Raw genomic sequence first — 24446 nt, forward strand, 5'->3', positions numbered from 1 at the left:
CTGGTAACAACAGACGAAGAGAAGGCTGAGGTACTCAACAACTTTTTGCCTCAGTCTTCACTGGCAACTTCTCTTCCTAAACCTCTCAAGTGGATGGACCACAAGATGGGGACTGGTGGAGCAAAATCCCTCCCACTGTAAGAGAAGATCAGATTTATGACCACCTGAGGAACCTGAACATACATAAGGCTATGGGACCTGACAAGATGCATCCCAGAGTCCTGAGGGAATTGGCTGATGTAGTTGCCAAGCCACTCTCCATGATATTTGAAAAGTCATGGCAGTCAGGTGGAGTGCCTGGTGACTGGAAGAAGGAAAACATTGCACCCATTTTTAAAAAAGGTAGAAAGGAGGAGCCTGGGAACTACTGACCTGTCAGCCTCACCTCTGTGCCTGGGAAGATCATGGAACAGATCCTCCTAGAAGCTATGCTAAGGCACATGGAGGACAGGAAGGTGATTCAAGACAGCCAACATGGCTTCACCAAGGGCAAGTCCAGCCTGACCAACCTAGTGGCTTTCTATGATGGAGTGACTACATCAGTGGACAATGGAAGAGCTACGGATATCGTCTATCTGGACTTCTGTAAGGCCTTTGACACAGTCCCCCACAACATCCTTCTCTAAATTGGAGAGATATGGATTTGATGGATGAACTGTTCAATACATGAGGAATTGGTTGGATGGTCGCATCCAGAGGGTAGTGGTCAATGGCTCAATGGCCAGATGGAGACTGGTGACAAGTGGTGTCCCTCAGGGATCCGTATTGGGACCAGTACCATTTAACATCTTCATCAATGACACAGACAGTGGGATAGAGTGCACCCGTAGCAAGTTTGCAGATGACACCAAGCTGAGTGGTGTGGTTGACACACCTGAGGGACAGGATGCCATCCAGAGGGACCTGGACAAGCTCAAGAAGTGGGCCCATGTGAACCTCATGAAGTTCAACAAGGCCAAGTGCAAGGTCCTACACCTGGGTTGGGGCAACCCCCAGTATCAATACAGGCTGCGGGATGAAGGGATTGAGAGCAGCCCTACAGAGAAGGACTTGGCAGTACTGGTGGATGAAAAGCTGGACATGAGCTGGCAATGTGTGCTTGCACTCCGGGCAGCCAACTGTATCCTGGGCTGTATCAAAAGAAGCATGACCAGCAGGTCAAGGGAGGTGATTCTGCCCCTCTACTCTGGTCTGGTGAGACCCCACCTGCAGTACTGCATCCAGCTCCAGAGTCCTCAGTAAAAGAAAGACATGGACCTGTTGAAGCGGGTCCAGAGGACGGACACAAAAATGATCAGAGGGATGGAACACCTCTCCTATGAGGAAAGGCTGAGAGAGTTGGGGTTGTTCAGCCTGGAGAAGAGAAGGCTCCGGGGAGACCTTATTGGGGCCTTTCAGTACTTATAAGAAAGATGGGGTCACACTTTTTAGCAGGGCCTGTTGCAATAGGACAAGAGGTAACAGTTTTAAACTAAAGGAGGGGAGATTCAGACTAGATACAAGGAAAAAATTTCTTACAATGAGGGTGGTGAAACACTGGAACAGGTTGCCCAAAGAGGTGGTAGATGCCCCATCCCTGGAAACATTCAAGGTCAGGTTGGACGGGGCTCTGAGCAGCCTGATCTGGTTGGACATGTCCCTGCTCATTGCAGGGGGGTTGGACTAGATGACCTTTAAAGGTCCCGCCCAACCCAAACTATTCTATGATTCTACAAAAATGCTCAGATCAAATGACAAACCTGATATAATAGGTGTCTCAGACACACAGTGGAGGAGGAAAATGAGAGGGATACGGTCTTATCAAGCAACCTTATGGGAAGAATGTGGTAGGAGGTAAAGGGAGGGGAGCAGCCTGTGTGGGATGCATAATATTACGTGTAACAGTGTCTCGTCCCACTCGGTGGGTTGCGAGAGGGGTGAATCTTTTCGATTCCCCGACTGTTTGAGTACCGACAAAAGCCGATCTCTGCTCGGCAGAGCCGCGTGGTCGGCAGAGTCACGACAATGACCCAGAGGAACAGGCTGGCCAGCAACTTTATTAACTGGCGAATTCCACAAACGGACAAACTTCACGACCTGACGAGTTTAACGAATGAACAAAGGCGATTTGGCAATGGAGCTATTTTGCGGGCTTCCCGATCCCAAACTTGCATATATATATTGGAAAAGCAGAGGAAAAGAGAAGAGAAGCAAGAAAAGGAAAGAAGAAGAGAGGAGAAAAGAGAAAGAAAAAGTATCACCACCCTTGGATCCCGCGATGACGATGACAGACGTGGCAATCCTCCAGTGGTGGGCGTGCGCGCGCTTCCCTGGGGGGGGCCAAGCCTTTTATAGGCTAATCCCCGCCTCCAGGTACGCCCCTTCAGGGCTTACATGGTTCTTGCTCTAGAAAGTTCTCAATCTTCTGCGCAGGCGCTGGGGGAGGGGGGTGGTTGTGAGGGGTTTCTGGGGCAGTTGCAAGCCCCTTCCTCAGATAAACCCTGTGTGACCTCTGGCCATACGTGGTACGGTCCGGCAGAACCGGGAACCGCGCATCCTCCGACGCGCTCTCCACATCCCGCTCTTGCTCTCCCCCACCCCATGCTCGCTGACCTGCTGTCGCCATGCAAATAGTGCCTCAAATCGCCACAATGTTTGAGACATTAACCCTTTCAGTCTCTCACAAACAGTATAAAAATATTATGTCAAAAAAAGTTCTATGGACTCCTCTCAGGTGCAAATCCTTAATAGCAGCATGTACTGCTTGGGTTGCACAGCCAACACACCAAACAGGATGACGGCGGTGATCAGGAAGTATTATGTGAGATTGGAGAAGCCATAAATTTAGGAAAGACAGCAATAACAGGAGATTTCAGCTACCCACCTACAAACTGCAGCCATACCTTACTGTGATGCAGAGATAACTCTTTTGAATTCAACGAATGACTCTTTGTAGAACAGTTGGTCTTAAAAAAACACAAGAGAAGATGACCTTCTTCTGGACTTGATTGTGAGTTGTGCACAGGACCTAGCTGAAGGGTTATCCATGGAGAAGTCACACTGTAGCAGGTTTAACATGGCAGCCAGAGAAAGCAGAACAATATACTGCACATGGATATTCAGCTTGAAGAGATGGAACTATATAAAAATGAGACAAACCAGACTCAAGGTGGAGGGCATGAGAGGGGCAGAGAACAATCAAAAAAAGCAGAAAGACTATGAGAAGCCTGAAGAATATCCAAAAGTACTGCATTAGCAATGGAGGTAAAATATTTGTCATAATTCAAAAAGACAAAGCAGTCCAAGAAAATAACTTGCATAGCTCAATAAGACAGATGAGACTAGCAAAAATTGACTGCTATTTAAGAAATAAGAAGTTGTTTCAAATAAGGAGGTTCAAATAAAACATGGCAGGTCAAATGTAAAGAGGAAATACTGATAATTAAAAAAGAACTTGAATAGTGCTTTGCTCTCCTTGAACTCCTGTACTCCTTCAAGTACATTAAAAGTCAGAATCAGACCACGGAGCTGCTACAGCTGACTGATGGCAAAGGTATAAAAGGAGCATGTGGGGACAATAAGGGAACAACAGGGAAGCTCTGTAATTTCCTTGCATTGTTTTTTACTGTTGAAGATGATGGGGAGCTTTCAAGACCTGACACCTTTGCAGCAGATTGGTCAGAAAAGTGAGATGAATTTGGACTAAATATACAGAAGTCTCAGACCAAGCAGACAAATTAGATTTCAGTAAATTGTTGGCACCAGATGGTGTTAATCCATGAGTCTTGAAGGAGCTCAAACGCGAAATTGCAGAAGTGCTGGCCAAAGAGTGTAACGTGCCTTTGCAAAGAGCCACGTGCCAGAGGACTGGCAGTGTACCAGCTGCCACTGTGCCTCCCGGCTGGACAGCAGCTCCGGAGGGAAGGGGAACTACTGACCAGTGACTCACCTCCACACCACGCAACATGGCAGAGCCTATAATATGGAATAAGATCACTGAGCACATGAACAAGAGCTATTTTGGGGGACAGAGCCCGGGATCTACATAAGGAAAGCCTGCCACAGAAACCTGCGGACATGAGAGCACCTCCTGACGCCACCTCACAAGGACACTTCTCATGTCCACTTTGGTGGTGCCTGAAGAATTTACAGCTTCAGCTACTCTGTCTGCAGTGTCTTATATTTTATATGCTCATCATTCCCTGATAACCCTGCTTTCCTTTTGCTTTTACATCACAAACAATTGCAATGCTTATCCGTACAAAGCATCTCTGCTAAGGCTTATCCCATGCTCAGACAAAACCTTAGTTCTGACTGCATTTACATTAATATGTCCTCTCTAGGTATGTCCTTTAATTTGTTTTGGCTTATAAAAGGCTCCTGCAGAGTAGTTTATCCATAAATATAACTTACAGTTATGTGGCCTATAGCATTTAGATGTATAGGTTGTCACTCTTCCCCTTGTCAGCCTCAACTTAGTTCTGTGCAAGGTCCTTTGAGACCTTGCTCTCTCCAGATGAGCTTGAAAGAATTAGAGAAAACTTGCCTCTGTAGGTATACAGAAAATTCTCCCTTGCCCAAACCACTTACATGCAAGATCCAGCTTCCCGAGAGCCAGTCCTTCTGTGTTTTACCTTGAACTTCACAGGAACTCATTAGACTCTGAAAAAATCCATTACGCTGCCATGTCTCTTGCTCCAAATGGGAAATGTACATTGACAGCCAATGTCCTATCACATCATTTCTTAGTGGTTGTTATGATTGCTATGCACAGCTATGAATGTGCAAAAATACACTTAATATCACTATAATATATTAAGGAAGTAGTAATAATATATTAAGTAAAGTAATTGCATAGCACATATATAATGCTGACAAATTTATTTAAGCAAATTAAGAATACTGCAGAGGAGCTATTTTCCAGCTATCTTGCATTGAAATGTTCACTGTTGGAAGTCTAATTTAAATTTTTATGATTAGATTATGATAACCATTGCGAACTCAGTACTAAAAGTATATAGCCCTAAAAGTCCATACAAGCACCAATTAATCTATTCTGAGATTCTCCGAGCAAGAAAATGTGTTTACCATGGAATATTTTATTAGTGCTTCATTTTAAAAAGGTACTTCCCCACAGGGCAGAGTTTTCCTCACATTGGACTCTGAAGAATGCTGATGATGCCACAGTCTCTTACTAATTGGATTCACGAGCTACAAAGAAACGAATCTTGGTTATTTTCTGTCATTTGGTTATGGAGACCCACAAGTTTCGGCCTGAAGAAGCTGTGGTCATAGATTTCCCACCCCTGATTCCATCCAAATGACTAATTACTAGTCACTTCCTATTGAGAAGGGAAAAAACGCTGTTCTACTTTTATTTGCTAGCAATGCACGATATATTTAAGTAAATATTGATTTTCTAATCTCTAAGATAAAGTACCACCGAATGGCAATTTTGAAACAGTGGTAGTGCATATAGCACCACACACTCCATTAACCTGTTCCTCCTCCCCTGTGCCAAGGCTTGTTGTCAGTCTGGGTAGCCCAGTTCCTGAATATTTGACTTTTTATTTTTATCTGACTGAACTCCAAACCCCAAAGACCTCTTCCCATCATGTCTACCTACCTTCTGTCTTTCTTTGACATTGAGACAGCCCTTCCCACCTTCTTCATATCACCTTTTATGAAATTAAATAGTAAATACGTTGGGCAGGAACAACATCTTGTTCTCATCTATATCCTGCCTAGCTGTGTCAGTATAAACACATTCATGTTTTTTATTATGTGGCTCAGTTTATTTACAGATACACATGCAACCTATTAGGTAAGTTGTGCTGACAGCAAATAAAGCCTGGTTCAAATATTGATAAATTCCTTTGAAAGTTATCAAAAATGTTATAGCTTGAACATCCACACAGAAATCATAGAATATCAAACATTTACCCAAATGGGGATTTTACGGCAACAACTTCACATGTCTGGGTCTAAGTATGAAACAAAAATGGTTTCATGAAGAGGAAAAGGAACACAAAATTAAATTCCGAAAGTCAATAATTAGAAAACAGAAACTCTCTTCAATCCAGCCACGTCCCCTCTCTCAGGCCCTATGAAGTACTTTTTGACTTTATTTTCTCATCCTTGTTAAGAGGCAAAATTTCACAGCCCCATTCCTCCCAACTGAATGAATTTTTACCAAAACAAGTGCAACGTTCTCACTGCATGGTCACCACCTAAGCAGAAGAAGGTTGTTCATTTGGCCTTAGCCTTCAGTTTCTCAACAGGTGATGGCACAGAAGTCCTTTCCACAACAGTCTTCAGACCACAGGATTATCTGACTATGTCTGTATGTATACACACACAAATTTTTTTACAATCATAGATTTAAGAGGCGTTATAGACTTCACTGCTCTCCATTTCAGCAACATTTTCTTCTACCTTGTACTTACAAATCATTTCACATTTTACCAAGTGCGCCATTAAGGCACTGCCCTGAGCAGGGTCTGGTGCTGAAGTGGGGTCATAACGAACCAAGGCCCCGCCGAAGTCTACCATATGAGGGCTGCACACTGTGACCACGGTAGAGTTATTCAGCACATAAAGAGCCCCACGTCTCTGTGCTGAGCTATGAAAAAGTTGTCTGAGCCAGGATCCTCTTCAGGAACTGTGGGCTAAGACATGCCCACTCTGCTTTTCTGCAGAGAGGTGGAAAGGGAAATGTCTAAACCTGCACTTGCAGCGCTGATTTTTAACACCCTCCAGCCCAGACATGGGTCTTGCTGGAAGCAGAAAGATGAAAGTAAAGCCAACATTGGCAGATGAAAACCTGTTCTGTTTGATGGACAAACATAACTAAGTTAAAGCAGCATTAGTAGAAAGACATTAGAACCTAATGATAACATGAGTTGTTGGAAAAAAGAATCACCTGTCTTGACAGATAGTGATCTTAACTCAGTACTGACAGTATTAGTACTACATGTGGGCAAAATCTTTAAAATTGTATTATCCTTCCAAAGATTAGGGACCACAGTTTTTTAGGGAAGCCTGGCAGTATGCAGACTCGTGCTCCATTTGAAATTTACTCTATTTGCTTTCAGCTGACCAAAGTTACCAAAAAAGACCCCTAACTTTAAAAATAGTAAGACTAAGCAATAAGCTAAAACTTGTTCATGCCAAATCCTTCTCTTTCAGAACTTTTTACTTCCCTTTCAGAACTTTTTACTTTTTTTTTTTTTTTGTCTGGCAGACTCTATGAAATGGTATACCAGAATAAGTTCCACAAAGAGAAAGCAATGTGCTATTCCAAAGAATGCTTCAGCAACCATGAATTTCACTAATGCACGTGTAGACAATAGTCTCAATATATTTCAGCATGAATTATTTGTCCATCTAATACAATATTTTCCCCTTCTTCCTTTCCAGATGTATCCCATCATGACCACACACTTTATGTTTACTTTACTTAAATCCCGTAGAGCACGAAGAAATTCATAGACGTGTCATAGGGCCACTTGGCCTGTGTATGGGACATTTAGAGAGAAAACTATAGCTACCAATATCTGACAGCAAAAAATGAAGTATCTCTGAAGGCTATCAATGAAAAACTGAATCACACAGTTCAAGAAGTGACCAGCACACTCCAGGCTTTGGGAGTCAGGCCACTATTTAAGGGTATCCCTTTCAACTTAGCTGTCTACTTATCACCAGTTTATACTACAAAAGGTTGGGAACAGGTTACACTAGCAACTAGCTTTGTTTATGGGCCTGTCAATCAGCGGGATAGAAAACATCTGTGACTGGATAACATGGAAAGGAAGATACATTAAGTGACTGTTGCCTCCTTTGGGACAGAAGAAGCGATGCAGATATAATGAGATGCAATTCCAACCACCAGGTAAGTGAAGAAAAGGTGGGCATCCAAAGCCCGAAGGCAATCTGAAAGAGTATGCAATTTCTTCTTTCTAAAATCTGTAGTCATAATGCAATAAAAAGAGCAATTGAATAAGCACATTCACTAAATGCTTCTGCTCTCATGATTAGCAGCTTGTTGCCAACAATGTCTGTTTAGTCAACGTTGTTGTTATTTGATGTAGCTATTATACTTCAGAATTTAAAATCCGGTAAGGCAGAGAAGGTAGTTCAAGTTCATACATTCACAGATAACTCTGATAACCTATTCAGATTTCTGAACAAGAGCAAACTCACTTCACCAGCAAAATTCATAAAAGCAGTTGAAAATCAAGGTTCATATTATCATTCAACCAGCACTAACAAGGACATGTAAGTATGGTATTACTACGGCTTAATGTAGCTATGTATCAGCTGGGTGTCAGCTGCACTAAAACACACAGGAGGTTTATTTTCTAATGATGCCATCGATTTTTTTGTAGTAATATCAGTAGCAGTAGTTGTAAAAGGACAGAAGGTCTCAGTTTTGACCAGGGTCAGGCTATGCCAGACATAAAACAACATAGGGAAGTCAAATCCTTGCCTGAAAGAGTTTTTAGCTTAATTAAAGGAGAGAAACACAGAGGAATGCAACATGAATGTGAGCTAGTTAACAACTGAATCAGTGCAAGTTCACTTTGCAGCAAGGCAGAAGCAGGAGGTGACAAGGACCAGTCAAACCTTGCTGGCACGATGGGTGCTCCACAGCTGCTGAACGCTACCGGCCGTCTGCCGTTGCCCACGTGTAAGTCCAGCTGAGTTCCTCTGTGATGAGTACAGGCACAAACACATTGCTTGCTTCTAGCAAGAGTTAGGGAAGTGCCGTGGACTCTATAGGGTCTCAAATAAACCCTTATCTAAGCAAAACAGAGCGCCCTCAGCTTCTGTGATCAGCAATATCAGCTGAATGGAAGAAATACTATTTCACTGGTTTGCACAGAAAAGGAAAGGTTCGTAACTTTATAGCTCTAATGATTTTTAGATTAAAAATTAAATGATACAAGAAGCAGAAAATATTAAAAATCCATGTGGAGACCATCTATTCGGAAAGCAGGTAGACAACTGAACTCTGTGGAGTTTCGGTGATAAAGTTTACATCCTACAGGTACCATTGATCTCGCTGTCACTATGTTATTAAAGAGTCGTAATGCAGTAATCATGTTATAGCAGCTAGGAGGCAAAGTGGCATCTCATGTGTATAAGGAGTTTCTGAATATACTTGATCATATAGTCGGCTCATAATCTATTATATTCTCTGCATCTCAGACTTGATCTTATTATTAAATTCTGTGGGAAAAATGTGGAGATGCTTGGTCAGGTGTGAGTGAGTAAAGACCGATCTGGTAACCTTCACCATGCATCTAAGCTAGATATAGCTAAACAAATGTGGAAAGAAAAAAAAGTCACAATGACTACTGGAGGAATCTAACAGATATTCATATAGGTATGTGAAACAAAATGTCATTTCTCCTTCAGCTTGACACCATGGGGCCCAGGGATTCACCTTTGTTCCCTGCAAGAGGTCTCACACCTCTTCTATCTTTCATGCCAAGGCCTCCTAGCTGCAAAATGTTGACAACTGGGCAATTGCAAACTATCCTGCTCAGATAGTGTCCCCTGAGAAGCATCTTCTGGATTATATTAGAACATACCCACTATGCATGTGCTTGGTCTCATCCCAGATCATCAAGGTCACAGGAGTTAAACCACTGGTAGTCCTTCCCATAATGAGTTTCAGATACCTGCTAGAAGTCACTCAATACAAACTACTGTATGTTGGCTCCAGTGAGTCCTGCTCCCTTCTGCTGCTTCTCCCCATCCTAGGACCCACCTCTGTAGTGCATTCCCCATCACCGCTAGCTCTTTCTACCTGCATCAGCACCACCCATATTCAGCCTTGGATCTCCTTCTCCATCTCACAGAAGCTCTCCAAAGTCATGAAGGAAGCAAGGAAAAGTATTAGAAGGGTAGCACAGCACACCATGGTTTGTTGCCCTAGTCTGTAATGAAAGGACAGTCCATATTTATCTGGAGCCTAAGATAGGGGCTTCTCATTATTAAGACATGGTTACTTCTAAACACTGAAGTGTAGAAGACATGAAACTACTTGTGCCAGCTGGCTGATCACAGGGAAATGTGAGTTTCTACACAGTAAGTCAGTATGTGCTACCATACAGCTCACACAGGTATGACTTGGCAAAGGACAATTATCATTATATAGAACAAAGTAGTTGCTATGTTTCAGTCTTATTCTTTAAGTACTCCAGTTACCACCACCATCTTAGTAAGACAAAAACCTCTAGTAATCACATTGTTGAAATTAATGTGAATGAAATTATGAAATTTCATTAATGAAATTAATGAAATCACAATGTTGAAATTAATACATCAAACTCTCTTATACAGATCAGTCTGAAAGGTGCTAGCCTCTCGTCTGGGCTTTCTGATTAGGGATTTTTACTGCTGTAGACTGAGTGATAAATTATGTTTAAAGTGTCATTAAGTATTTTTTCTAACAATGATAGATGACAATATTTAATAGCTGCAGGGAAAAAAAAAAAACCTGCTTTGATCCCAAGTAATTCAAATATAGGAGTTTGCCTTTTCATCACAGCACTTTTCTGGGAGGATTCAGAGTTGAGCTCTGGACATATGCATTGCAGTGTTTCTACAGCCAGCTTTGCTTCAAAGTTACATGGTATCCTAAATAAATCAAAATTATTTTTCCATCCACTTTCCAGTTACCATATATATAATTACTCTTCCTGCTCATAGTAACACAAGCCTTTTCGCAAATGTTTCTTGATACCCCTAGCGTTTCATGCATTGAAGATGCTACCAAAATGTCTTGCTTTTATTAATTTGTTCTTAAATTTCATTTCTCCTCTGTTCATCTGTACTATGTCATGTGTGCATTTCTCCCTCTGAGGCCGAATTGTTCTTGTCATCCATACTAAAGTAATTGGTTACTCCCTGGCAGAGGTCAGGGAGCAAGTTGAAGTATGAAATGTGAAGACAGAGATTACTAATTAAAGTAATTAACTATTATTATATTTTCATAATTTTATATGATACACAAGACATATAGAGCATATAATGAACAATATAAAAGGATGCATTAGGAAAGTGTGGGGAGAACACAAGAAGGTCAAACCCCAAAACCCACCCAAGAGATTGCTCAGCAGGGACAGTGGCCCATCCAATTTTCCAAGCTCCTTCATTTTATGGTAGCTGACCCCCAAACTCTGCTCATGTCCCAGAACGTGAATACAATGATACTGAAATTAAAAAAAAAAAAAAAATTAAAAAATTTTGAGAGTAATATTCCATGTCTCTCTGAAGTGGAGTTTCTAGAAACCTATTTCATTTTCAGTAGACCAGGCTTTTTCAGATTAGAGAAATAACCTATACAGTTTTACTTGGCATTGATAGACTGAACTTTATTCCACTGAGACAGAGTTAAGTGTCAATAACTGAAGAGAGGTTCTTAGCACCATTCATTCCCTTCCAGGGGCTGTCAGCTGAACTTAGAATCTATATTAGTACATCTACAATAAATGTGTTCCTGAAGAATGCAGAATAATTACAAGCAAAACATGAACCATAGAAAGAAGGTTGAACATCTATATTTAAATAGAATTCTGATATCCACCAAGCAAAAAAAGTTCTTGCAAGGTCATGTGGGAACCCTGGGGAAAAAGGAAAATTACTTGCCAGGTCTAAGTTAGGCAATAGTTAGCAGGGAACATGTGTTTTGTTGTCCTGCTAAGAAGCAATGCCAATAGCTCACTTCTATCAAATTAAGTTAAAAAAACCTAAAACGCCTAAAACACCTTGTTCAGTAATTAGCTTACAGTAGGCATTAACTTCACCCTTTATTAAGAACAAAACCCTAATACATAATATAACCCTTCCTGATATTGAAGGTCAGTGAGAATTTTGGCATTAACTTGAAACAGGAAGAGAGTTCAGTCTCCTCCACTACTCTGCTTAAACCAGCTTTCCCTTGACTCCCCTCGTTAGACCTTGTTTTAGCCAAGCTCCTGCCTGTCCACTGGTGCTGCCACTCCGGTCTCAACCCTCTGTCTGGTGCTCTGCAGTATCTGCTTTTGCGACTCTCTTTCTCTGCTGCCTGCCCGATTCCCATAGGCAACGCCCATCACCACGCTTTATCAGTTCTTTCTGCACTCTGAGCTGCCAGCATGATGCTTTGCAGAAGAAAGCAGCAAATTCACTTGACATTGTGGAATGACTCAGCTAGCACATTTCCTTTGACTACCTGCAACAGCTGGATGCTAAAAGGGACCCAAACAAACATGCTGAAAATGCAGACCTGCAAGTCACATTAGATGTGGGATATAATGGAGCATGGTGGCTTAGGGGCTCATAAATAACCCCTATACCACCTTCACCACCACATTTTGGTTCCACAACCCAGAAACCTATTAAAGATAAGTAATTATCACCACACCTCCCCAGGAAGCTTTCTCCACAAAATGGCCCTCACATAGATTAATGCTTCCTTTTTCTGCAATAAAGTCTTGATTTTCAATTTTTGGTACAATTAAGGAGCACTGTAAAACATTTTAATTATCTTTTTGTTCAGACTGAGAGACAATTATTGCACTGTTTGTATATGCAGTAACCTATTCAAGTATTAGTCATTTTCCTTGTTATTAGCTTCTGCTTTAACTTGCATGATAAAGAATTATGGCCACATTTGTGATCCCACAGTGTTTGTTTTCATTTTTTATGGCATGGCAACACAAATGAAATGAGACAGCTAATGGCCTGGGGAGGAGGACGTGTGGTCTCAACGGGAAGGCTGCAATGACAGGTATGAACACTCGCTAAAGAGGTAGGGTGAGAGGACATTGATTTTCCGAAGAAAAATACTTTTTTATCCTTCCAAAGATATCTTCCTGTAATTATCTGGTGCTGTGTTCATTCTACACATGTTAATTGGAACAAGTTTTCATTTGCACAGGTGGCAGCTCAGGATATGCTCTCGCACTGTAACAGCACCGAGTTACACAAAGAAGAGAATATGCAGCACAGCGTCTGCCCTTCACAGGCCTGCAACTTTGTGTACCAACAGCCAGAGGTGGCCGAGCAGCAGACGAGACTGTCACCGGGGCCCTAATTTGCTAAGGACAGATTTGTGAACACACCAACCAGGGCTATGTCTATTCTAGTAAATTAAATGGCCCAGGGACCATTCACCAGCCTGGAGGCCAACTGGCATAGCACAACTTTCATCCTTTTGGCTCAACTCTCTTATCTTCAAAAACAGAATGGCTGCATTCAGGCTGTTTACTGGGCACTGTCCCTGGCTTGTGCTATCTCCCCAGCCTTGCCCAAGCATTTTCTTGGAAAGCACTAGTTGCAGCAAGCCAAAGCTCTGCTAGGACTGGGATAACAACTTAACAGTGAAGCTGAGCACACACCCCTGCACGTGCCCATGGCCTGACACTGTTTAGTTTACAGGTATAGGCATAACCATGGAAACTACTCTGAATATTTGTGCAGAAGAGGCTCGTGGATGAAGAATAAATCCAGCACCGTAGATTTGCAATGTGAAGTGCACTTACACAGTGTTGTAAGAATTTGATGGATTGTAGCTGTAAAGTGCTGCTTAACTCTGAAAATGAGTTATTTCTGTGCTATCCTATCATCAACGCAGTTTTTAGAAATTATGTGTCCTTTTATGTGCTGGGTAAGGGGACATAATTGCTTAATGGTGACTTTAAGAAATTAATATATCTCTCAAGTAATAGTAAATGACAGCAGCCTTGCTTTTACCCCCTCCCTCAGTGATAAGGACTGAACAGCCTCATAGTTAGGAGTCAACATGTTGTAATTGCCATATTTCCACTCAACCACCACAAGCTTTTCCAAAACACTGTGCCCATAGCATCCTCACAGACACATCAGCTATGCCCTCCCTTCCCTCCCCTGGCCCTGCCACCATGGTCAGAGGGGTTATAGTGACAGGCTAACCTGAATTTGTGTATGCCAGGAGTCATAGGACTTCCCTGCTTCAAGTCCTGCAGGCAGAGCTGAACTAGAGCAAATCCTTGCAAAACCAGCAGCCTTCACTGCAGATTTCCAGTGATGGAGAGTAGCTACACACTCAGGTGCCAGCCTTGATAAACTACGTCTGATAACTAATCACAAAATGCTTAGATACTTTCTGCAGCTACTCATTAGTTTGACGTTGTACCCAAGCATGCAATCTTTCTTAGCAATGCTTGGGAAACTGCAAATCTAATCAGATCAATTAGACTGCAGGTTTTTTTCCTGATTTCTGTTGGTCTTTCTCTCTAACCGTTATTATCTTTGTCAGCATCCTCAGTACTCAACTTCACACACAAGATTTATGCAATTAGATGCATTATTTTAAGGATACATATCCGTTGGTATGCTTATTCACAAATAGTTAAATAGGCCCAAATAATCCTGTGTGAAGAGCCTACTAGTACTAAGTTTGCTCATGCTTACATGTGTAAGTTAACAGATGAACCATCAGTCATGCTTCAGTGAGGCATGTTTTTTTGGGAGTTTCTTTAATCCCCCCTTCTGGATCTTTGAACTGTCTTGCCATCTTACATTTTTTTGTTTGAACAGTAACACCAGAACTACATTAATTCCAGAAGCAAGACTGGCAGCCAACATCACAGTGCCACAGAATAATTTGGGGGGAGCTCTACACTAATCTAAAAGTAGGGTCTACACTGAATTCAGATGAGGCTGCTCAGAGATTTATCCTGCTGGGACCTGAAAACCTCCAAGGACGTCCTACAATCTCTCTGGACTGTTACCATGATGGAAAAAATTTCCCCATTCCAAATTTTGCCCATTCTCTGTCATCCCTCCACCTGCACCACTGCAAAAATAGGATAGGATAGGATAGGATAGGATAGGATAGGATAGGATAGGATAGGATAGAATAGAATAGAATAGAATAGAATAGAATAGAATAGAATAGAATAGAATAGAATAGAATAGAATAGAATATTCAGTTGGAAGGGACCTACACTAGTCCAACTGCCTGACCAATTCAGGGCTGACCAAAAGTTAAAGCATGGTATTAAGGGCATTGTCCAAATGCATTGTAAACACTGACAGGCTTGGGACATCTATCACTTCTCTGGGAAGCCTGTTCCAGTGTATGACCACCCTCTCGATAAAGAAATGCTTCCTAATGTCCAGTTTAAACCTTCCCTGACACAGCTTTGAACCATTCCCATGCATCCTGTCACTGGATACTAGGGAGAAGAGACCAGCAGTCAAAAAGCCAAGCTCCACCTCCTCAATGACCTCCCAGTAGGCACTGGGGGCTGCTATTAGGTCCTCCTGAAGCTGTCTCTGCTCCAGGCTGAATAAGCCCAGCTCCCCAGCCTCACAGGTCAAGTACTCCATCCACCACCATACTGGTGGCCCCCCTTAACTCACTCCAGTTTTCTGCATCAGAAGGGGCAAAACTGGATGTTCCAGATGTGATCTAACAAATGCCAAGTAAAGGGAAATAAACCCTTCCCTGGGTGTCCTGGCTCTACCCCTGTTCCTACAGCCCAGGGTGATGTTGACCTCTTTGCTACCAGTGTCCCTGCAGTCCCATGCTCAGCTTTGCCTCAGCAGGACCCCCAGGGCCTTTCCCACAGAGCTGCTCCCCAGGCAGGCAGAGCCCAGCCTGTGCTGTTGCAGGAACTTGTCCTTCCCAGGGGCAGGAGTTGACATTTCTTCTTGTAGAGTTTCAGGAGGCTCTTGTCAGCCCATATTTCCAGCCTAAGTCCCTCTGAGTAGTGATCTTGCCTGCAAACGTTGCTGTTTCTCTAATTTGCTATCATCCATAAAGCTGATGCAGATATCATCTGCCTCCTCTTCCAGATCACTGACACACGTAATAAACAAGACAGGTCACAGTACAGACCCCCAGGGAAGTCCACATGCTCCTGGCCCCCACGTTGAGTACAACCCATTAATTACTGAGCCTGATGACCCAGAGAGTTACTTTCCCCAATCTTGTAGCCCACCCAGTCATCCTCTAACATCCCCGCTTGGATACAAGGAAGTTGTCAGAGACAATGTCAAAAGCCTTGCTAAACTCAAGGTAGGTATCGCCATCTCTCCCTCTCATCAGCAATTCTGAGCTTTTATCCTTCTAAGAATCAAAATATTCCCTTCAGCCACAGCATGTTTAGCATCCCATATTCTCTTCAGCGTTCTTGCTCTGAGACTAGATTTCCCCCTCAGCCTGTAGTCATGTCATTATTTGATCCTCAGCATAACCTTAATAACTTAACTTAATCTTTATCTTTGGACATGTTTAAAATGCACATTGCTGGCTGGAACCCGGCTCACTGAAATATCAAGACCGCTGTGTTTCCATGACCTACTCTCATATTATTTCTGGCATGTTATGTAGTATTTATTATGGAGCTGCCAATCAGACAAAGAAATGTATGTGTTCATTTTTTTGTTATTGCTATCATCTGCTCTGGATAATGCAGCCGTTATGAGAATCACCAGGAGCTACATTTTAATGAGGTTTTGCTTTAGCTTATCTGGAGGCACATCAGTAATACCACTGAACCTGAAGACAACACTTTCTACTAAATATGTAGTTAATTATTTCTGTTAACAGTCTTTTTGCTGGCAGTAGTACCTATTCATGTCTTTTTTACGTTATGCTGTACCTAAAAGTTATGATCTGTGTGAGCCTGCTGCTCTCCCACTCCTACAGTTTTGTCCAGTTTGCTCTGTTCAGTATGAAACCATAAGAGGAGACGCTTTCCTTAACTGCCAAAGCAACAGAGATTCTGCCTTAAGGAAAAGTTTATAGGCAGGATGCTAAAGACGACTCCTCTCTTGGGTTCCTTGACTCATTTCCAAGTTAACTGTATGATTTTTATTTTTTTTAGTATTGTTGACGCTGAGTAATGATAGCAGTAACTTTTTCATCCCAAACAACATTTCCAGTGAAACATGAGCTGCTAAGACAGAATTCATCACCCTCCAGACCTTGATCTTAGGTCAAGAAGTGACACTTAATAATCTCTTACATCAAATCTAATGAGAAAGTCAAGAATATGCCTTAAGGAAAAGTGTAATTTAAAGAGCAGAACCTGTACTTGTTCATCTGAATCACATTTATAACACACAAGAAAAAAAATCATCTTTTTCATTTCCCATGAATGTCTTTACTTTTAGCTTTATGAGATTTCTTTTTGTACTGGTTTTGGCTGGGATAGAGTTAATTTTCTTCATAGTAGCTGGTATGGGGCTATGTTTTGGATTCGTGACCAAAACAGTGTTGATAACACAGGGGTGTTTTCATTATTGCTGAGCAGTGCCTACACAAAGTCAAGGCCTTTGCTGCTTCTCACCCCACCCCACCAGCGAGTAGGCTGGGGGGGCACAAGGAGTTGGGAGGGGACACAGCCAGGACAGCTGACCCCAACTGACCAAAGGGCTATTCCACACCATATGACATCATGCTCAGCAGTAAAAGCTGGGGAAGAAGAAGGAAGATGGGGATGTTCGGAGTGATGGCGTTTGTCTTCCCAAGTAACCGTTACGTGTGATGGAGCCCTGCTTTCCTGGAGATGGCTGAACACCTGCCTGCCCATGGGAAGGAGTGAATGAATTCCTTGTTTTGCTTTGCTTGCATACGTGGCTTTGCTTTACCTGTTAAACTGTCTTTACCTCTACCCACAAGTTTTCTCACTGTTACCCTTCTGATTCTCTCCGGTGGGGAGTGAGTGAGCAGCTGGGTGAGGGTTAGCTGCCCAGTGAGGTTATACCATCAAACTTTTCAGTGATTTCAATCCTACATTCCAGCCTAGTGTTTTCTCAAAATCCCACTAAGGACATTTGTGTCTGGAACAAAATAATGAATTTTTATTTTCCTACTATGGCACCACTGGGGCAGAGGAACTCCTCCTTTTCCTCTCACCAAAATAAAATAAAATAACACCAGAGAAAGATGAGCACAGAACTGTTTTCAATACAAAGATATGTCTGAAGTTTCCCCATTTTCACATAAAATGACGGAGTGAATGGCTTCACTAATTTAATTCCCATTTGCTTTGCTGTAATATACCCTTCGTAAAGGTTAGAAGTCCATCTGCTTATTCTTCCATCAGAGACTCGGCACAGTTCCAGCTGCAGATGTGGCAGCTCCAGTGCAAAATGAGCAACAGCTTAAATAGTCTCATTTCCAGCCCAAAATGTGAAAGCTTTTTCTCTTGACGGAAAAAATGTATATCCCAAATCAGTATTTTGTTAACAGGTCCATAACGGTTGGACTTGATGGTCTTAAAGGTCTTTTCCAACCTAAATGATTCTATGATTCTATGATTCTATAAATAAGAACATTAAACAGGGCAAGCCTGTCAGAAATAGGCCAAAAATGTGATTCTGTGATAGACAGATCTCCTGCTCTCAGTAACTCCCAGAATCACATTTCTTCACCTCTCATTCCAGAGAAATTTTGAAGAACACAAAACAAAGACTAAACTTCAGATGTGAAGGGTGACCTCAGCAATGTGTCAGTAGGAGTTGGTTTAGTCATTTTGCAGCATGAAAGAGCAACCCTCATAATCCTCATTCCCATTCCAGGGAGGGGTAAAACCCCATTGTACTGAAATCAGATCATTAATGGATCATTTCAGTGAATAATTATATCATTTGCAGGACTGTAATATGTGTACGTGCTCAATCTCCTCGTGCAATCAAGCAATTTGAATTTTGTTTGTAGTTGTGCTTTGGAAATCACTGATGCTGGAGGAAGGAAGGAACCATGCTGTGCCAGGTGCTGAGCACAGCTCTGATCTCCCCAAAGCTTTGTTCTCATTTCAGTGGAACTCCATCAACATAAAGCCTCTTTCTCGGCCACCTGGGATGCCATGAAGATGCAGCTGATGTCTCATGTCTGAGCTGCATACCTCAGGTGTTGATCTCCTTTAAGATGATGTGAATCAGGAGATAACTGTTGCAATCAGTATAGCTTTACTAATATAAAACTTAAGTCACTAGGGCCCCAGAGTACATAGACAACACTCTTTTCAGCCATCATCACATCCATAAAAGCCCTCTGGCCCCTTTGCACTCGCCCTCTACGACAAGACAGGAATATGCTTGTACCTTCCATCTCTCCCCCATCTCTGCCAAGCAAGCAGCACAAACGCAAAAGCCTTTTAGGGTGAATGCAGAGTCTTGTGTAGTTCTGTCTCTGCAAAAACCATGGCGCAGGGAAGCAGAACAGGAACCAAATAATTTGCATGGGGAGAACTAGAAGGCAGTTTCATCAGGGCAATCTGGCATCCCTGTGATGTCCTGTTGCGACAAGCTCTCCTGGAGGGTAACACCAAGAGAGCAGCACTCGCCTGCACCAGGGGCAGCATAGTCTTCACAGCTCCAGTACTGGGCAGGATCAAAACACCTTCACTTACCTGAGAGAAAGCTGGAAAAAGTGGCATGCACTCCAAAATGGTGTACAAATCTAGAGCACTGAATAAAGCAGTCTAGGAAATATTTAGGAAATATTAAGGAAAGCAATTTCACCTGGACTTAGACCTTTCCCTACAGGCGGTATTCACAGTCCTCACTTTTTCTGTTTGTGTTCTGTGTGTTGGTTTCTGGTCTCCAGCTATTAATCCACTTTGTGAAAATCTGCTTCCCTCCAAAGCTCCACTTACAGCTCTTTTTCAGACTAGCAACTAAAGCTTCTTCTAGGCCTGCAGCCTCAAAGAGAAAATGACTACTAAGATATTTCCCAGGATAGTTTTTAAGATCATTCTGGTCTTCTACATCTACCTCTACCCTCACCAAGTGCAAGGTCCTGCACGTGGGTTGGGGCAACCCCCAATATCAATACAGGATGGGGGATGAAGGGACTGAGAGCAGCCCTGCGGAAAAGGACTTGGAGGTACTGGTGGATAAACAGCTGGACATGAGCTGGCAATGTGTGCTTGCAGACCAGAAAGCCAACGATATCCTGGGCTGCATCACAAGAAGCATGTCCAGCAGGTCGAGGGAGGTGATTCTGCCCCTCTGCTCTGCTCTGGTGAGACCCCACCTGCAGTACTGTGTCCAGCTCTGGAGTCCTCAGTAAAAGAAAAGCATGGACCTGTTGGAGCGGGTCCAGAGGACGGACACAAAAATGATCAGAGGGATGGAACACCTCTCCTATGAGGAAAGGCTGAGAGAGTTGGGGTTGTTCAGCCCGGAGAAGAGAAGGCTCCGTATTGCAGCCTTTCAGTACTTCAAGGGGGCTTATAAGAAAGATGGGGTCACACTTTTTAGCAAGGCCTGTTGTGATAGGACAAGGGGCAATGGTTTTAAACTAAAGGAGGGGAGATTCAGACTAGATACAAGGAAGACATTTGTTACAATGAGGGTGGTGAAACACTGGAACAGGTTGCCCAAAGAGGTGGTAGCTGCCCCATCCCTGGAAGCATTCAAGGTCAGGCTGGACGGGGCTCTGAGCAGCCTGATCTGGTTGGAAATGTCCCTGCTTATTGCAGGGGGATTGGACTAGATGACCTTTAATGGTCCCTTCCAACCCAAACTATTCTATAATTCTATGATTCTGTGATGATTCATCTCTCATTCACCTGGAAAGCATTAACCCTCACTGCTAACTGTCTAGGGGTCTGGATGTGTTCCTAAGGCCAGTCCCGGAGAACCAGTCCTTATGCACAACTTTCTCAGAAACCCTCACCTGCCCTTTTCTATTCAATCTAGGCTACTTAAAAGCAAAAGCCCTTGACTTCTTCTTCTGAACAGTACCTCCTTCTGTATGGAAACCACTCAGCTTCTCCACTCAGCAGGAACTGACCCAAATGTCCCCTTTGCAGAGACTATCAGAGGCTTCAGCTCTGTGAACTGGCTTTATTGGCCACTGAGGGTTTTATATACCTTCAACACAGTATATATTTTATCCTTTTATAGCCTAAGTAAGACAGTGGTCACTTTCTATTGTTTCTAGAATGGCTTCCTATCTTGGTAAAGCTCAGGGAACAAATGGGCTTGCACAACTTGTAGCTTCTTGAGAAGCATTGGTAAGGCAGGTCAGGAATACCTGAGCAGAGACTGCTTGAGCTCTACCTTGAAAAAGGTCTTTAATTCTGGCAGTATACACAAACACCACTTTTCAAATATAAAAATCCTCCCACTAGATATTGAAAACTGGGCAAAGGTCAGCCGTGTTAAACGGAAGACAGCACTTATTCTGCTCTCAAAGAAGGGCTGATTTGGAAGAAAAGTAGCACAGTCCTGATAAATCTCCCTTAGTTCTGGAGGTCCAATATGTCAGCAGCATGAGAGGGAGAGAGAAGGAGAAACAGAAGCTGAAAAAGTCACTAGGATATTGCTGTCAGGATCATGCAACTGACGATCAGACATTCAATCTGGAAATGGTAATGGGGAAGAAAAGCAAGGGAGCACAGCGAGGTGCTATGGGCTATTAGAGATAATATAAAAAAGTCCTTTGACAGAGCAGGGGGACTTATATAAACTGTAGATTAAAGCCCACCTTGCTGCACTGGAGACATGGAGCTGGTTAACCTGATGTATGTTCCTGCTGTAACAGGCACTAGAACAGCAGACAGACGAGAAGTCAGGAATAGAGTTTGACTGGGCAGCAACATTAAAGTCCTTCACTTTCCTTGCTGAAATATTACTGGAAATGGATATTATAGATATATATATGCAGAAAAAAAATGTTTTCATATCAGATGCATTAGTGACTTTTTTCTTGAAGACAATCCTTACCTACAAAGAAATAAACAGTTAACAACAGCAAGGGGGAAAAAGTATGTTTCTGGTTATGTATTTGACACATACTAGAATTATAAGACAACAGAAGAAAGAGGTCTGAGCTGACAGAGAAAGTCAAATGTGTTCTGAGCACTTTCTGGGGTCCAGAGTGAAGAACAATAGAGGCTAGCATAGAAAATAAATGGGCTTTTTCAGAGGTAAAGGTGGGAGGCAGGAAGTAGCCTGGTGAAGCTTGAGACAGCATTGCTGCTGAAGTTTTCCTATAGAAAAGACCAGAGAGATACATAGGTCTAGATGAACCCTATGCATGTCAAAGCAAGAATAGCACCCTCTGCAGTAACGAAGCAGATATGTTCCCACCTCAACAGTGTGAAGAAACATTCTGCAGGCACACACTCCTCTCACATCAGGCCTTCTTAAGGATTATGTTTCATTTTCCCCAGAAAATGCACTGTCACCAAAGCAGAAGACGAAAGAAGAAGATAGAAGCAGAAGGACCCAATGGGTCCTGGGTTTTCAGACATGCAGGTCCCCAATGAGCCCTAGGTAAGGCTGCATCTTCTTTCCTTGGACTGTCATTTCACTATTTCATCATCACTTTCCCCTCCATCTTCTCTTACTCACAGTGCTATTTTGAAAGAGACACAGCCTGAAAACATACCATTTTTGTGGGGTTTTTTTTCTGTGTTTCCTTATGTGTCCATACATTTGTGTTATTCCCTTCTGTACCTCTTCAGGTACCTTCAGAGGTTTCCAGAACAGTCTTGCGAGACGCTGTCGGGCTGCCCTGTGCAATGATCTTTGTTTCCAGACTGCTGAAGGGAAGCAAACATCATCTTTAGTGTGTTTTCTGTGACTTCAGAATACTCTGTAAAACAGAAAAGTTTGATAAACCCCATTTAGGAAAGTAGGAGATGTAGAGCACAAAGCTGTCCTTAGGTCTACAACAGCCCTCAGGATTTTATGACCCACTGAAAATGAAAACAAACCCTTTTTTTGGATATGGGATCGCCAGTCTTTCCCTGCTTACGTCAGGGGAAGTTTTGTGTCAGAATACGAATTTGAGCCCTTCTCTCCCTGAGACCTGTCTCTCCCTGGACCACTCCCCTTTAGTGACTTATCCTGTTCAGTACAAGGGAGAGGTTTGCGTCTACGTGGCTGTTCATCCCCCTGCCTTACCTGTGTTCTGTCAGCTAAAAATGAAACATTTAGCAGCAGACACAGTATTAATTTAGATGTGGCTGGGATTTATTCTAAAACAGAACTACCTCTTTGTTAAACATCAACTTGAAAACCTCAGTCTTTTTTTTTGCTATCATATGCATATCTTTTTACCAATCATATGCATTCTTAACAACTAAAAATCACTGGGTATTTTTTAGCTTATAGAACTTAGGCAACATGAGATCACTTTGTTTTAACCAAAGACCCCACCTAGATTATTACATGATACACCAGGTTTCAGATAAATCCAATTTAAACAAGTCAAGCTTAAAAAAAATCCTAACACAAACTGTCAGATTTGTTAACAGTAATTTTTCCCTGTATTATTCAGGATATAATTAAATAAAAACTGTATAAAGCAAAAATATGATAGCTAGGGTGATGTAACAGTTTTGTATCACCTAAGCATACACTATACTTAAATGCAAACAATTTTCTGTAGGAAAACTTCATTTTGTAGGGCAGTTATAAGTCTCTAGGCATTCATTCAGAATGAGTGTTAGGGACCATATCACAGTAAATACCTGAATAAATAAGCACAACTAGCACTGAAATATGAACATTATTCAGTCCAATTTCCTTTGATTTTGACATAACCAATTTTGAAAGTCACAGAGTAGATCACAGTGGTGTGTCACCTGATTGCATCTAATATAAATCTAGATAAAAGGTTGTATCATTTTTAATATATCAACTTACTTAGAATGCTTTTTGGCTGCTGACACATCAGCTAGATTGCAGTGATCAATAAAAGCAAAGAAAATGCTGAGATATTAGAATCTTTGTAATTCCCCTAGTCAATTTTTCACACAGTACTTAGTACCTAAGTTTTATGTCTAAACTTGCCAAGCTAAAAATGTAATTCATATGATAATGAAATGTCAAATAAGTCTTGAGCTAGAGATCTAGATATTTAAAGTATCTGATTTCATTAGGAAGCCACTTCTTAAAGACAAAAGGAATTATCAGATGCTCTACTCATCTTCTGTCAGCATTCAAATAGAAGTGTATTTGTTTTACCAGAATTTAGCTTCCTTCTAATAAATCACACTCCAAGAGCACTAACTTCTAATTACCGATTTACACTTATACAGTATATTATCCCGTAATGAAGATGAAGCCTATTAGAACAGACAGTTCACTGCAAGTTCAGATGCTGAAGAACAACAATGATGGGATGCCTGGAAGGAGGAAGAAAAATCCTGGTTTGCAGATGTTAAGCTTGTTGATTTGGTGTCCTGTAAGAACTGGACCAATTTGTATCAGACAATTTCTCTAATACACTTCTGGTTTTAGCCTGGAACCTGCCTGGAATGCGAACTGTGTTATAACTGTTACATATTGCCAGAGGGAAAACTGGGCCCTGTGTACGTCAGGGTGGTAAATCAAATCAAAAAGACACATCTTTACCCCACTAGATACAGGAAACACCTCATCAAATTTTATTCCAACTTAAGCAATTTAATTATAATTATTATAGACAATGGAGCAAAAAAAGGATGGGATAGTTTTGT

Source organism: Mycteria americana, chromosome 1, assembly GCF_035582795.1.
Source record: "Mycteria americana isolate JAX WOST 10 ecotype Jacksonville Zoo and Gardens chromosome 1, USCA_MyAme_1.0, whole genome shotgun sequence".
Classification (NCBI taxonomy): Eukaryota; Metazoa; Chordata; class Aves; order Ciconiiformes; family Ciconiidae; genus Mycteria; species Mycteria americana.